We start from the raw sequence: 12,500 nt of genomic DNA, 5'->3' as shown, positions 1-12,500 counted from the left end.
GGGGTGGAGCGGCCCGTGTGTGGTGTGTGTGTGTGTACCCGGTGTGTTTTCCCCCATATCCACACTCCTCCAGTCCTCCCGTCACGTTCAGCTCTCCAGCCATCCATCTCTCCCTCCACAGCCCGACCGCCAACCCAGCCAACCCCACACTACACCAGCCTAATTGTGCAGAAACACAGTGGGAAGGAAGGAAGGAGGGAATGAAGGAGGGAAGGAAGGAGGAAAGAGAGGCAAGCATTACACCAGTTCAAATGTATACCTGAGATGGAAGAGGAGAGAGGAAGAGAAGGAAGGAGGAACAGTAAGAAAAGGAGGAGAAAGCGGAGAAAGGAGGGGGACGGGAAGAGGAAGAGAAAGAGAAAGAGGAAGGGGAAGAAGATGGGGAGAAGAAGGGGGAGAGAGGATGAGGAAGAGGAGGAAGAGGTAGAAGAGAAAATATGTTGACCACCAATCCCTAGAAAACTCTCACTTTAATATAACAGAGAGAGAGAGAGGCAGAAAGAGGGAGCAGAAAAAGGGGGATAGACAGACAGAGGGAGAGGGAGATAAAGAGAGAGAGAGAGAGAGGGAGAGAGAGAGAGAGAGAGAGAGAGAGAGAGAGAGAGAGAGTGAGAGAGAGAGAGAGAGAGAGAGAGAGAGAGAAACAGGCATGCTTCAGGCCAATCTCCTCTCCCTGATTCTCCTCTCCTTCTTCATGACATAACTCCGGAGATGAAACATAAAGCACTCTGCTTCCTAAATGAAGCTAGATGACTGTGATGCCTGTGTTCACTGATCAGTATCAAACACTTCATCCTGTGCCTCTCTCTCTTTCTCTCTCTCTTTCGCTATCTCTCTCTCTCTCTCTTTTGCTATCTCTCTCTCTCTCTCCATCTCCCTTTCTCTCTCGCTCTCTCTCGCTCTCTCTCTTCTAAACCCGACCAGACATGCAGTAGTTTATTCTCCAGGCATGGTTCCTGGTTCTGCCTGTGTTCTCTTTGTATATTGTGGTTTGGGGAGCGATATATCACTTGGCTACGGGGTCCTACTGGGTGAATAGGGATATATTTCATACAGGCATTCTGTAGGGCAAAACTATTGTTCTGCTGCCTGGGTCCTGTCTTCATGCATACCTGCTGTGTGTGTGTGTGTGTGTGGGTGTGTCATCGTGTGCAGTGGCACAGCGGTATAAGTCTGGCACAGCGGTCACATCAGACTCAACAGCAACCTGGAAGAGGCTCAAGAAAGACACAAAATCATCATTGACTTTCCTCACTAACAAACAGTACACAGAGCAAATGATTCCAGGACATTTCCACTGAGTGGTGTTACGTCAACATAGCATGGATGCCTGGGTACAAGCCATGACTAAATACTGTGGGACAAAACAAACAATTACTGGATCTGAATACATTCCAGGGTTGGGGTCAATTCCATTTCAATTCCTGTCAATTATAATGCTTTTGAATTGGGAAAATGTGGAATTGGAATTTGGTTTACTTTCTGAATTGACTGGAATTGACATGGAATTGACCCCAACCCTGATGCATTCATTTTGAGTATTTATTTTTTAGAACGCCTGCCACTCTTCAAGAGAAGAGAAGGAAGAGGGTGAGGGGCTGGAGGTGGAGGAGTGGTGGAGGGAAGGAGTAGGACGTGAATTAAACCATTTCCAGTGTTACGAAACCTCTACTGCATTGATTCAATATTCTAGCTGTGAAGAACACGCTGTGTTGTCCTCCTCTGCATCTCTCCACCTCTCTCCTCCTGTCCACCTCTCCATCTCTCTACCTCTCTCCTCCTGTCTCCACCTCTCCATCTCTCCACCCCTCTCCTCCTGTCCACCTCTCCATCTCTCTACCTCTCTCCTCCTGTCCACCTCTCCATCTCTCCACCTCTCTCCTCCTGTGTCCACCTCTCCATCTCTCCACCTCTCTACTCCTGTCCACCTCTCCATCTCTCTACCACTCTCCTCCTGTCCACCTCTCCATCTCTCTATCTCTCCACCGATCCGCCTCTCTCCACTTCTCCTCAACTTCTCCTCTCTCCTCCTCTCCATCCCTCCTCATCTCCACCTCTCCTCCTCCTTACCATCCTTGGTCATTTCTCCTCATTGATTGACAACACAACTAACCCTTATCACTTGTGCCTGTCCTTATGGTCCCTCTCTCCCAGCCTCTTAACTCTGTCCAGCGATAGATAGCCAACTAGGCCTTTATACACTAGGATGGCCCATGGAGGGGCCACATATCAGCCTCTCTGTATCTCTCTGTTGTCTTCAGCCGCATTTGTTATCCCTCAGGGCCCATTCATGGTGGCCCTGTTAGGTCAATGGCCTCTACACAGCTAAAACAATCAGAGCCAACTCAATAGAATACCCATTAGGATGGAGAATGGAGCTAGCACTAGCACTATGCTGAGAGAGAGAGAGAGAGAGAGAGAGAGAGAGAGAGAGAGAGAGAGAGAGAGAGAGAGAGAGAGAGAGAGAGAGAGAGAGAGAGAGAGAGAGAGAGAGAGAGAGAGAGAGAGAGAGAGAGATGAGAACAGAGGCCCCTGGAATCGATGGTCCCTTTTTCTGGGCCCTTTGAGACTGTTAGGACTGAGACTGGAGTCCATTGGAAATCTTTATGTGGGTATTGGATGGTTAGGAGAGAGACCGAGAGAGATAGATGCAGGGGAAAAGTGATAAAGAGAGAGCAAGAGAGAGGGGGGCACAGAAAGACAGGTAGAGGGAGAAATAGAGGAAGAGAGACGCAGGAGGAGATAGAGAGGTAAACAGAAAATAAGGAGAGAGAGGGAGAGAGAGATGGAGAGAGAGAAAGCGAAAGAGCAGAAACAGAAGGGTGATAAAGAGAAGCAGAGTGAGAAACAGAGGTAGAGAGAGAGAGAGAGAGAGAGGTGGGATGAATAAGCCCAGTCGAGGAGTGATAGAGAGGAACACTGGACAAGGTTTGGCCTGAGGCTGTTATCTGGTGACAGGTCCATAGATAGTCTGCCTTTTTCTGGTCTAAGCTGAAGGAACCAGGCCAAATAGATTCAGGAGGTCTGCCTGGCAAGGGTTTGACTGATCATTAGCTAACTTGGGTCGTATGTATTATTTATGCAACGGAAAGCGGTTTGCAACGAAAACTAGCGTTTTCACCCCGTTTTGGTCCATTTGGTATCTATAGTGAACTTGACCTCATATACCCCAGCGTTTCGCCTCACTTTAGCCCTCAAGTATATTTCTCTCTATCTTTTATTGTTGCCCTCATTGCCTCCTCCATTCCTCTCTCTGATTTACTGTCTGTCTATCACTCTCTATCTTCGTCTGTTTACTTCTCTCTCCCTCTCTCCAGTGTATTGTTGCATTGCTGATGTTGATGGGAATAAACACAAACCACTCTTTAATAGAATGTTTGCTTTTTCAGTTCATTCTAATATAACTTTTGACAGCCGAGTAGAGAATCAAAGCTTACAACAATTATTTTCCACTTTCAAAGAAAACAAATTATTTTAGAGCTGTTAAGGTGTAATTCTATATCCTTAACATGCATAACTTATGGCTAGAATGTGTTGTGAATAAACCAGGGAGTTCAAAATATAAGCAAAGTGTATGTATTGGAAATTACACTTGTCTCATTGTTGTTGATCAAAAGATGTTGTTCCATTGTTGATCTGTCTCCTCTTTATTAGATGTTTGGTCACGCCTGAATACAGACTTATACAGACACACACACATTCTGCATGCAAATGAAAACACACACACGCACGCATGCACACACTCACACACATGCACACATACACACATTCATACGTACACACACGTGGTTTATATAGTGTATATAGTGTATAGAGTACATTAGTTTAATGTTGTCAGTTATTACAATGGGTAGTAAATGTTATCATAAAACAACACAAGTGCCTGGTAGATTCTACATACAAGTTTGCTTCTGTTGCATTTCTGGCCTGGCGACACTAAATAATCCCCTTTTATGTGCATGTGTGCTGAGGAGCTGTGTTTGTGTGTGTGTGCGTGTGTGTATGTGTGCGTGTGTGTGTGTTTGTCATAAGTCTGTATTCAGGCGTGACCACACATTGAATAATGAAGAGACAGATCAACAATGGAAAACAACTTTTGATCAACAACAATGAGACAAGTGTAATTTCCAATACATACAGTACACTTTGCTTACGCCTGCTTGCCTATGTTTATGCGTGTGTGTGTGTGTGTTGTGTGTGTGTGACATGCCTAATGATGAATGAGAGAGACAAGCTCTAGCTCAGAGCTACTGCAGAATTAACAGGAGCTCGATAATCTCTGAGTGAGGTCATTTCAGATTCACAGCCATGCAGTACAGTATGAATACACCCCAACACACACACAAACACACACACACACACACACACACACACACACACACACACACACACACACACACACACACACACACACACACACACACACACACACACACACACACACACACACACACACACACACACACACACACACACACACACACACACACACACACACACACACACACACTCACACAATCACACACACAAACATGCACACAAACACACACACACGAACACACATTCCATAAGGAGGTACACAGTGAGTGCTGTGAGTGTTGAACCCGGTAGGACAGTGGACTATTTGTAGCTCTCTGTTTCTCAGATCCTTCTGGCTCTAATTTCTTTCTCTCATATGAGCCACCATAGCTCACCTTATAGCAGGGTTACAGAAAGATCCTGTCACTGTCTATCTGTTAGCTAGATGCCTATGATGCCTGTGTTCACTGATCAGAATCAAACACTTTAACCTGTACCACTCTCTCTCTCTCTCTCTCTCTCTCTCATCCTCTCTCTTTCTCTCTTTCTCTATATCCTTCATCTGTACTTATTTTTTCTATTTCTGTCTGTTTATTTCTCTCTCTCTTCTCTTCTCTTCCTCAGTCTTCATTCCTTTTTCTTCTACTGTCTCATCCTACCCCCTCTTTGTTTCCTGCTTCATTGCGTGCCTTCATGAGTTTGCATTCTTCCCAATTCATGAGCATATGTGTGTGTGTGTGTGTGTGTGTGTGTGGGTGTGTGCATGTGTGTTTGTGTGTGTGTGCATGTGTGTGCATGCGTGTGTGTGTATTCTCCATTTGCATGTGTTGGTGGTAATGAATGTGTGCCCATTCATCTGGGCGTCAGTGAGAAGCCCTTCAGGGTGTCTCTCCCAAATCAATAGCTCATTAATTTAAGAAGGGCTCCCTCTCGCCTCCTCTCTCCCTCTATCCCCTTCACTCCTCTCTTCCTTTCCTCCCTCTTCCCCCACCCTTCAACATTCTTCCCTCCATTCTTCCCTCCCTCACCTTATGTCTATATTTTTACCCCTCTCCTCTTCTCATCTCTTATCCATCCCATCCAACCCTCTTTCTTATCTTCCGTCTAGCCTCTATCCCCTCTTCCCTCAATTCTTCTTCACCAAATCCATTCTTTCCACTTTGACTTCTCTCCTATCACCCTTTTTTATCAAACAAGTCTCCTCACTTTCTTCCCCATCCCTCTTTCCCTCCATCCCTCCAGCCCTGCAGCCACAAGTCATAACTCTTTATGAATGATTACGACTGCTTATGGCCGGCTTGTGAAGTGCTCACACAAAGCAAATGTACAGTACCGGTCAACAGTTTGGACACACCTACTCATTCAAGGGTTTTTCTTTATGTTTAATATAATATAATATAATATGCCATTTAGCAGACGCTTTTATCCAAAGCGACTTACAGTCATGCGTGCATACATGTTTGTGTATGGGTGGTCCCGGGTATCGAACCCACTACCTTGGCGTTACAAGCGCCGTGCTCTACCAGCTGAGCTACAGAGGACCATACTATTTTCTACATTGTAGAATAATAGTGAAGACATCAAAACTATGAAATAACACATATGGAATCATGTAGTAACCAAAATAGAGCTAAACAAATCAAAAGGAGGGGCGGCGCACAATTGGCCCAGCGTCGTCCAGGGTAGGGGAGGGAATGGCCGGCAGGGATGTAGCTCAGTTGGTAGAGCATGGCGTTCGCAACGCCAGGGTTGTGGGTTCGATTCCCACGGGGGGCCAGTATGAAAAAATTAAAAATAATAATAATAATGTATGCACTCACTAACTGTAAGTCGCTCTGGATAAGAGCGTCTGCTAATTGACAAAAAAAACTTAAGGAGAGTGATGGAGTGCTGCATCAGATGACCTGGCATCCACAATCACCTGACCTCAACCCAATTGAGATGGTTTGGGATGAGTTGGACTGCAGAGTGAAGGAAAAGCAGCCAACAAGTGATCAGCATATGTGGGAACTCCTTCAAGACTGTTGGAAAAGCATTCCAGGTGAAGCTGGTTGAGAGAATGACAAGAGTGTGCAAAGCTGTCATCAAGGCAAAGGGTGGCTACTTTGAATAATCTAAAATGTATTTTGATTTGTTTAACACTTTTTGGGTTACTACATGATTCCATATGTGTTATTTCATAGTTTTGATGTCTTCACTATTATTCTACGATGTAGAAAATAGTAAAAATAAAGAAAAACCCTTGAATGAGTAGGTGTGTCCAAACTTTTGACTGGTACTGTATATATATCTGAGAGAGAGAGAGAGAGAGAGAGAGAGAGAGAGAGAGAGAGAGAGAGAGAGAGAGAGAGAGAGAGAGAGAGAGAGAGAGAGAGAGAGAGAGAGAGAGAGAGAGAGAGAGAGAGAGAGAGAGAGAGAGAGTGAGAGTGTGTGTAGATGTGGCTGTGTAAGGTTTGCTGTCCTGTGCAGAAACAGTAATGGAGCTTTCTCTAGGGATGGACTGAGGGGAACATTATGTTTTATTTACTATCAGCAAGCAATACATTTCATCCCAGGCAATGCAGGGGAGTTGTGAGTGTTGGAGTGTGTGTGTGTGTGTGTGTGTGTGTGTGTGTGTGTGTGTGTGTGTGTGTGTGTGTGTGTGTGTGTGTGTGTGTGTATGTGTGTATTTGTACACGTTAATTCATGAGGTACTGCAGTGTTTTTAGACTTGTGGGTGTATATGAAACTGTGTGTGTGTATGTGTGCGTGCTTGTGTGTGTACAGCTTTTTGGGTTCCATTTAGACTAAATTCCCTCCGACACATTCTACCACTTATCCTCACCCGCATCCCTCCATAAGACTTTCTCTCTCCTTCCCTCTCTCCTTCTCAGTCAGACAGATTGTTTTATTAGGGGAATAGAGGGAAAGGAGGAGAGAGGTGCCAAGTTGTACTCTCAACACCAGAGTGTTTATGTTCCAATGTTACAGTTTCATCTGTTTCTCTCCTGAGGAAATTAGATATTACTGTATATGTGACTTTGGGAGAGAAATACTATTTTCACATCATTACAACACTGTATATAGACATAATATGACACTTGAAATTGCTTTATTCTTTTGGAACTTTTGTGAGTGTAATGGTTACTGTTAATTTTTCTATTGTTCAATTCACTTTTGTTTATCATCTATTTCACTTGCTTTGGCAATGTAAACATATGTTTCCATGCCAATAAAGCCCCCTTAAATTGAATTGAAATTGAAATTGAATTGAGAGAGAGTGAGGGAGAGAAAGAGAGCTAGAGAGAGAGAGAAATAGGAGAGAGAGAGAGAGAGAGAGAGAGAGAGAGAGAGAGAGAGAGAGAGAGAGAGAGAGAAGATGGGATATTTCTTTCATCTTTCATTCTTTCATTCCCTGTTTGTTGTCTGTGAAAGCGTTTTCTCGTTTGGTTGCTTGGAATTGTATTGATTTCCATGCTGCTTTCTGCCAGTAATTCGGAGCTGACTAGACATTTTTGAATCCCTGATAGGAATATTTATCTGTGATTTGTTGGTGTTTTAGACGAGATTCACCTAGCTTGTAAAAAATAAACAATAAATATGTTTTATTTATTGGGTCTTCAAGACAGATGTTTATTTGGTGGAACATTTTATTTATTGGGTCTTCAAGAAAGATGCTTTTCACCCATTGGTTTAAGAGTTTGGTTGGTGATATTAGTGTTGAGGTTTAATCTCCCGAGTGGCGCAGTGGTCTAACGCACTGCACCGCAGTGCTAGCTGTGCCACTAGAGATCCTGGTTTGAGTCCAGGCTCTGTCGCAGCCGGCCGCAACCGGGAGACCCATGGGCGGCGCACAATTGGTCCAGCGTCGTCCAAGGTAGGGGAGGGTTTGGCCGGCAGGGATGTGGGTTTGTTTCCCACGGGGGGCCAGTATGGAATAATAAATTAAAAATAACGTATGCATTCACTAACTTTAATTCGCTCTGGATAAGAGCATCTGCTAAAATGACGTAAATGCAAAAATGTAAAATGTTTATTGAAGTGGTTGGTACAGAGCATGGTTGTTTCTCTGAAACACCTCATACAAAAGTCAAGTAAGATATACAGTGGGGGAAAAAAGTATTTAGTCAGCCACCAATTGTGCATGTTCTCTTTTCATCATAGGTACACGTCAACTATGACAGACAAATTGAGAAAAAAAAATCCAGAAAATCACATTGTAGGATTTGTAATGAATTTATTTGCTCTCTCATCTTTTTATGTGGGAGAACTTGCACAATTGGTGGCTGACTAAATACTTTTTTCCCCCACTGTATCACCATACAAACCAATTTTTACTACCTCTTTCTGTCTCTGCCCGTAAAAACCCCCCACCTCAAAAAGGTAATTTTTCATTTTTGCCTATATTCAAATACAATTGCATAATGGTTAGGGGTACAATAAAAAAGAAAATCAGATAGCTTCCACTCACAGGCATTTTTGCTGTTTTCAGTGTGAAGCACTAAAGATTGCAAGGAGAAGTTTGATTGAACCCAGCCTTGAAAGTGTTCAAGGTATAGACATTAACTGCTGTCCAAACGAGGAAACTAGACATAAACATCAATACGTTCAAGTCTTTAGACATAAAATGGCAACATAGAAAGTTCTGCCGGCAATCTGTGCTCTGCTACTTTATATATTCTACCGTTTCTATAGTGTTTCTGTTTCCTGTCTGCTATTACTGCCTCTCTCTCTCTCTCTCTCTCTCTCTCTCTCTCTCTCTCTCTCTCTCTCTCTCTCTCTCTCTCTCTCTCTCTCTCTCTCTCTCTCTCTCTCTCTCTCTCGCTCTCTCTCTCTCTCTCTCTCTCTCTCTCTCTCTTGTTCTCACTCTCTCTCTCTCCCCCTCTCTCTCTCCCCCTCTCTCTCTCCCTCTTAATTCAGTACAAATTGCTTTATTGGCATGACGTAACAATGTTCATATTGTACGCCAAAGCGTACGTTGGAAATTAATTGATTATCTCTCTCTCTCTCTCCCTCTCTCTCTATGTCTCCCTCTCTGACTCTGCCTTTTTGCTCATGAATACCTCTTTGCTAATAAGATCTCCCACATTCCCTGCAGGCAGTTGAGAGTCACCTCATTTCACAAACCTGCAGGGAATGTGAGGGATCTTATACAGGCCTTGCTAAAATATCATTTCTATATCAGCTACTTCTTCTCTCAAAAGAGGACCATTTACATTTACATCATTTAGCAGACGCTCTTATCCAGAGCGACTTACAAATTGGTGCATTCAACTTATGATAGCCAGTGGGACAACCACTTTTTTTTCCATTTTTTTATGGGGGGTGGGGGAAGAAGGATGACTTTTATACTATTCCAGGTATTCCTTAAAGAGGTAGGGTTTCAAGTGTCTCCGGAAGGTGGTCAGTGACTCCGCTGTCATGGCGTCGTGGGGGAGCTTGTTCCACCATTGAGGTGCCAGAGCAGCGAATAGCTTTGACTGGGCTGAGCGGGAACTGTGCTTCCGTAGAGGTAGGGGAGCTAGCAGGCCAGAGGTGGATGAACGTAGTGCCCTCGTTTGGGTGTTTGGGTGTGATCAGAGCCTGAAGGTAAGGAGGTGCCGTTCCCCTCACAGCTCCGTAGGCAAGCACCATGGCCTTGTAGTAGATCCGACCATAGTGTGTGTGTGTGTGTGTGTGTGTGTGTGTGCGTGCGTGTGGGTGCGTGCGTGCATGCGTGCGTGCATGCGTGCGTGTTTAGGGTGAGCGAGGCCCGGGTTAGAGAAGTCATGTTAAATGAAATACATCACATCACTGTCGCCACTTTAATTACAGCTGTCAATCAAACCATTGTCAGGCCATCATAGGGACGCTTCCCCTCACCCTGAATCAATTAGGATGTCCAGACCCGACACATACACACACACCAACCTTTTAGACTCAGGAGGGAGCTCTAAAATGGGCACTCACACACTTTACCATGAAGAATGTAATCAAGAGTGGATATGTTATTAACACAAACACACAGTCATGTATTTAAGTATGTAGTCCCGTGTAGCTCAGTTGGTAGAGCATGGCTCTTGCAACGCCAGGGTTTTGGGTTTGATTCCCACGGGGGGCCAGTATGAAAATGTATGCACTCACTGTATGCACTCTCTGGATAAGAGAGTCTGCTAAATGAATAAAATGTAAGGATAGCTGCTCAGTAGTTAAGACCTGAACAGTAACCTGAAACAACAGTTAGGGCTGTTCTTCTCACTGGCTCTATATGTTGTGATGCTGACAGATAAATAGCAACGCACCACATTGCTGACAAATCAGAACACAGCAAATTATCCAGTGTCAAATCAACACAGAGAGTGTTACATTTAACACTGCTCCAGTGTCTATACAGGACCACACTCTTCATTGTTAAATTACAGTTTTTCTCAATCGCTGACAAGCAGTTGGATCTGTTTTGAAACGTATCTATAGCTATAGCAGAACAGCAATTATCAAATGTTCAAATACATTTACAGAACTTCTGATCATTTTCTTGCCTTGCATATCTTAGACCACCTTTTTCAAAACTATAAATAGAAATGTCACCAGTGAATTCACTGTTAAGTGTTGAGCATTTCCATGTAAAAAGCCCCATGAGCATTAACATATGAAGTTCATACTAGCACATTCAATTTGGTGTCAAATGAAAGCTAAGAGTCTATATATGTTTTTTTATGAAGGCATATATAAAATGTTCAACCATGTTCCACCCTAAAAATGTGGAATAAGCAAAGGCTTTGATTTCTGGTGACGCAGAGGGAAAAGGGGTCTTATAAAACATCTACCAGAAAAGGTCTTAAAAGCTATTAGAAATACATCAAAACACAATCATGTTTAAGTAAAGACCCCTGCCAACTAATATCTACATTAATATTTATTTTTGCAGAAATTATTTGCCTTCTGTAAGTTTAAGAATTAATGCCTGCCCACTGGGCACAATCAACGTTTCTTCCACGTCATTTCAATGAAATTACATTGAACCAATGTGGAATAGCCGTTGAATTGACATCTGTGCCTAGTGTTTTGTCATTCCGTTACCAAAAACCCACATATCTTTAAAATATTTTCTAATTTATCTCCCTCATTAGGAGGAAGGATGGATAAAGAAATTCATAGGAGTAACACGTGAAGGTAGTTATAGTGTTTTTACTGATAACAATTTGGTTTATTTAGTGATTAAAACGTGTCATTCTGTTACCAAATCTGTAACAGAACGACTGAAAATCCGTAACAGAATTACTGCAATTGAATTGCCTACAATGGGAATACATAGAGTAGTAGTCACAAACCCAAGTCCCTTCCACTGGCATTCTGTTATGTTCAGCTCTGACCTTTCTCTTTCTGTTGTGTGGTGGTCAAAGCAAGAATTTGACAACAGTCTGGACAACCCCTCCCTCTTTTTATCCCTGTCTCTCTTCTCTCTCTCTCCAGGTAATGTCTTACTGACCCATGAGCCCCCTCTCTTTCCATTTACTGTAACCAGCCATCCCACCCACTGAGCACCGACCGACACCAGACGTCCATGGACGTTGAAAAGTAATTGATATTTGGTCAGTCCAAATCTGAACCAATTATGTTGCACAAGTTTTTTGGACAGCACAGTATAGTAGAGTACAGTAGAGTAAAGGAAAGTCAAGCATTGTATAGCGGAGTACAATACAGTACAGTACAGTACAGCACACTAGAGTAGAGTACAGTATAATTTACTGTATTATGTTGTACTGTACTCTACTCTACTGTGATGTCCAACTTGTGAAACATATAAGTCTACGATTGGTACAGATTTGGTCCGGACCAAACAAATTTGGTCTTAATAGCAAGTGTGTAGAATAATACCCAAACATGCAAAGGTGGATATTACATGTTCTACACCTTACACTTTAGTAGACGCTCTTATCCAGAGCGACTTACAGTAGTGAGTGCATATATTTTCATACTTTTTTCGTATTGGTCCCCCATGGGAATCAAACCCTCAACCCCAGTCTTGCAAGCGCCATGCTCTACAAACTGAGCCACAAAGGACCACCTATTCAGAATACATCACCATGAAGATATTCATAATTTTGCGTTTCTCTATAGTACAGATAAGGGACCCATGATGTAATTCTGTTACCGTCATTCCGGGTGTTAATCCACTTCACTTACTCTTGTTCAATAACCAAAATAGTAGTTTTTTTTTCAAACTCAAGGTGTCACATCTT

The 12,500-nt window shown here is 43.3% G+C and overlaps 1 protein-coding gene and 1 non-coding gene across 6 annotated transcripts in view; both read left to right on the top strand.

Annotated features, from left to right (window-relative positions):
• Positions 1 to 12,500, top strand: part of LOC121575703 (RNA binding protein fox-1 homolog 3) — an 828,711-nt gene that overhangs the window by 397,337 nt on the left and 418,874 nt on the right. The gene's annotated exons all lie outside the window — the stretch shown is intronic.
• Positions 5,996 to 6,076, top strand: trnaa-cgc. The gene has a single exon. It is a non-coding gene; the product is annotated as a tRNA-Ala (tRNA).

The sequence above is a fragment of the Coregonus clupeaformis genome, chromosome 1 (genome assembly GCF_020615455.1).
Source record: "Coregonus clupeaformis isolate EN_2021a chromosome 1, ASM2061545v1, whole genome shotgun sequence".
In the NCBI taxonomy this organism is placed as follows: domain Eukaryota; kingdom Metazoa; phylum Chordata; class Actinopteri; order Salmoniformes; family Salmonidae; genus Coregonus; species Coregonus clupeaformis.
The sequence above is the reverse complement of the archived record's forward strand: the minus strand, read 5'-3'. Positions and strand labels throughout refer to the sequence as shown.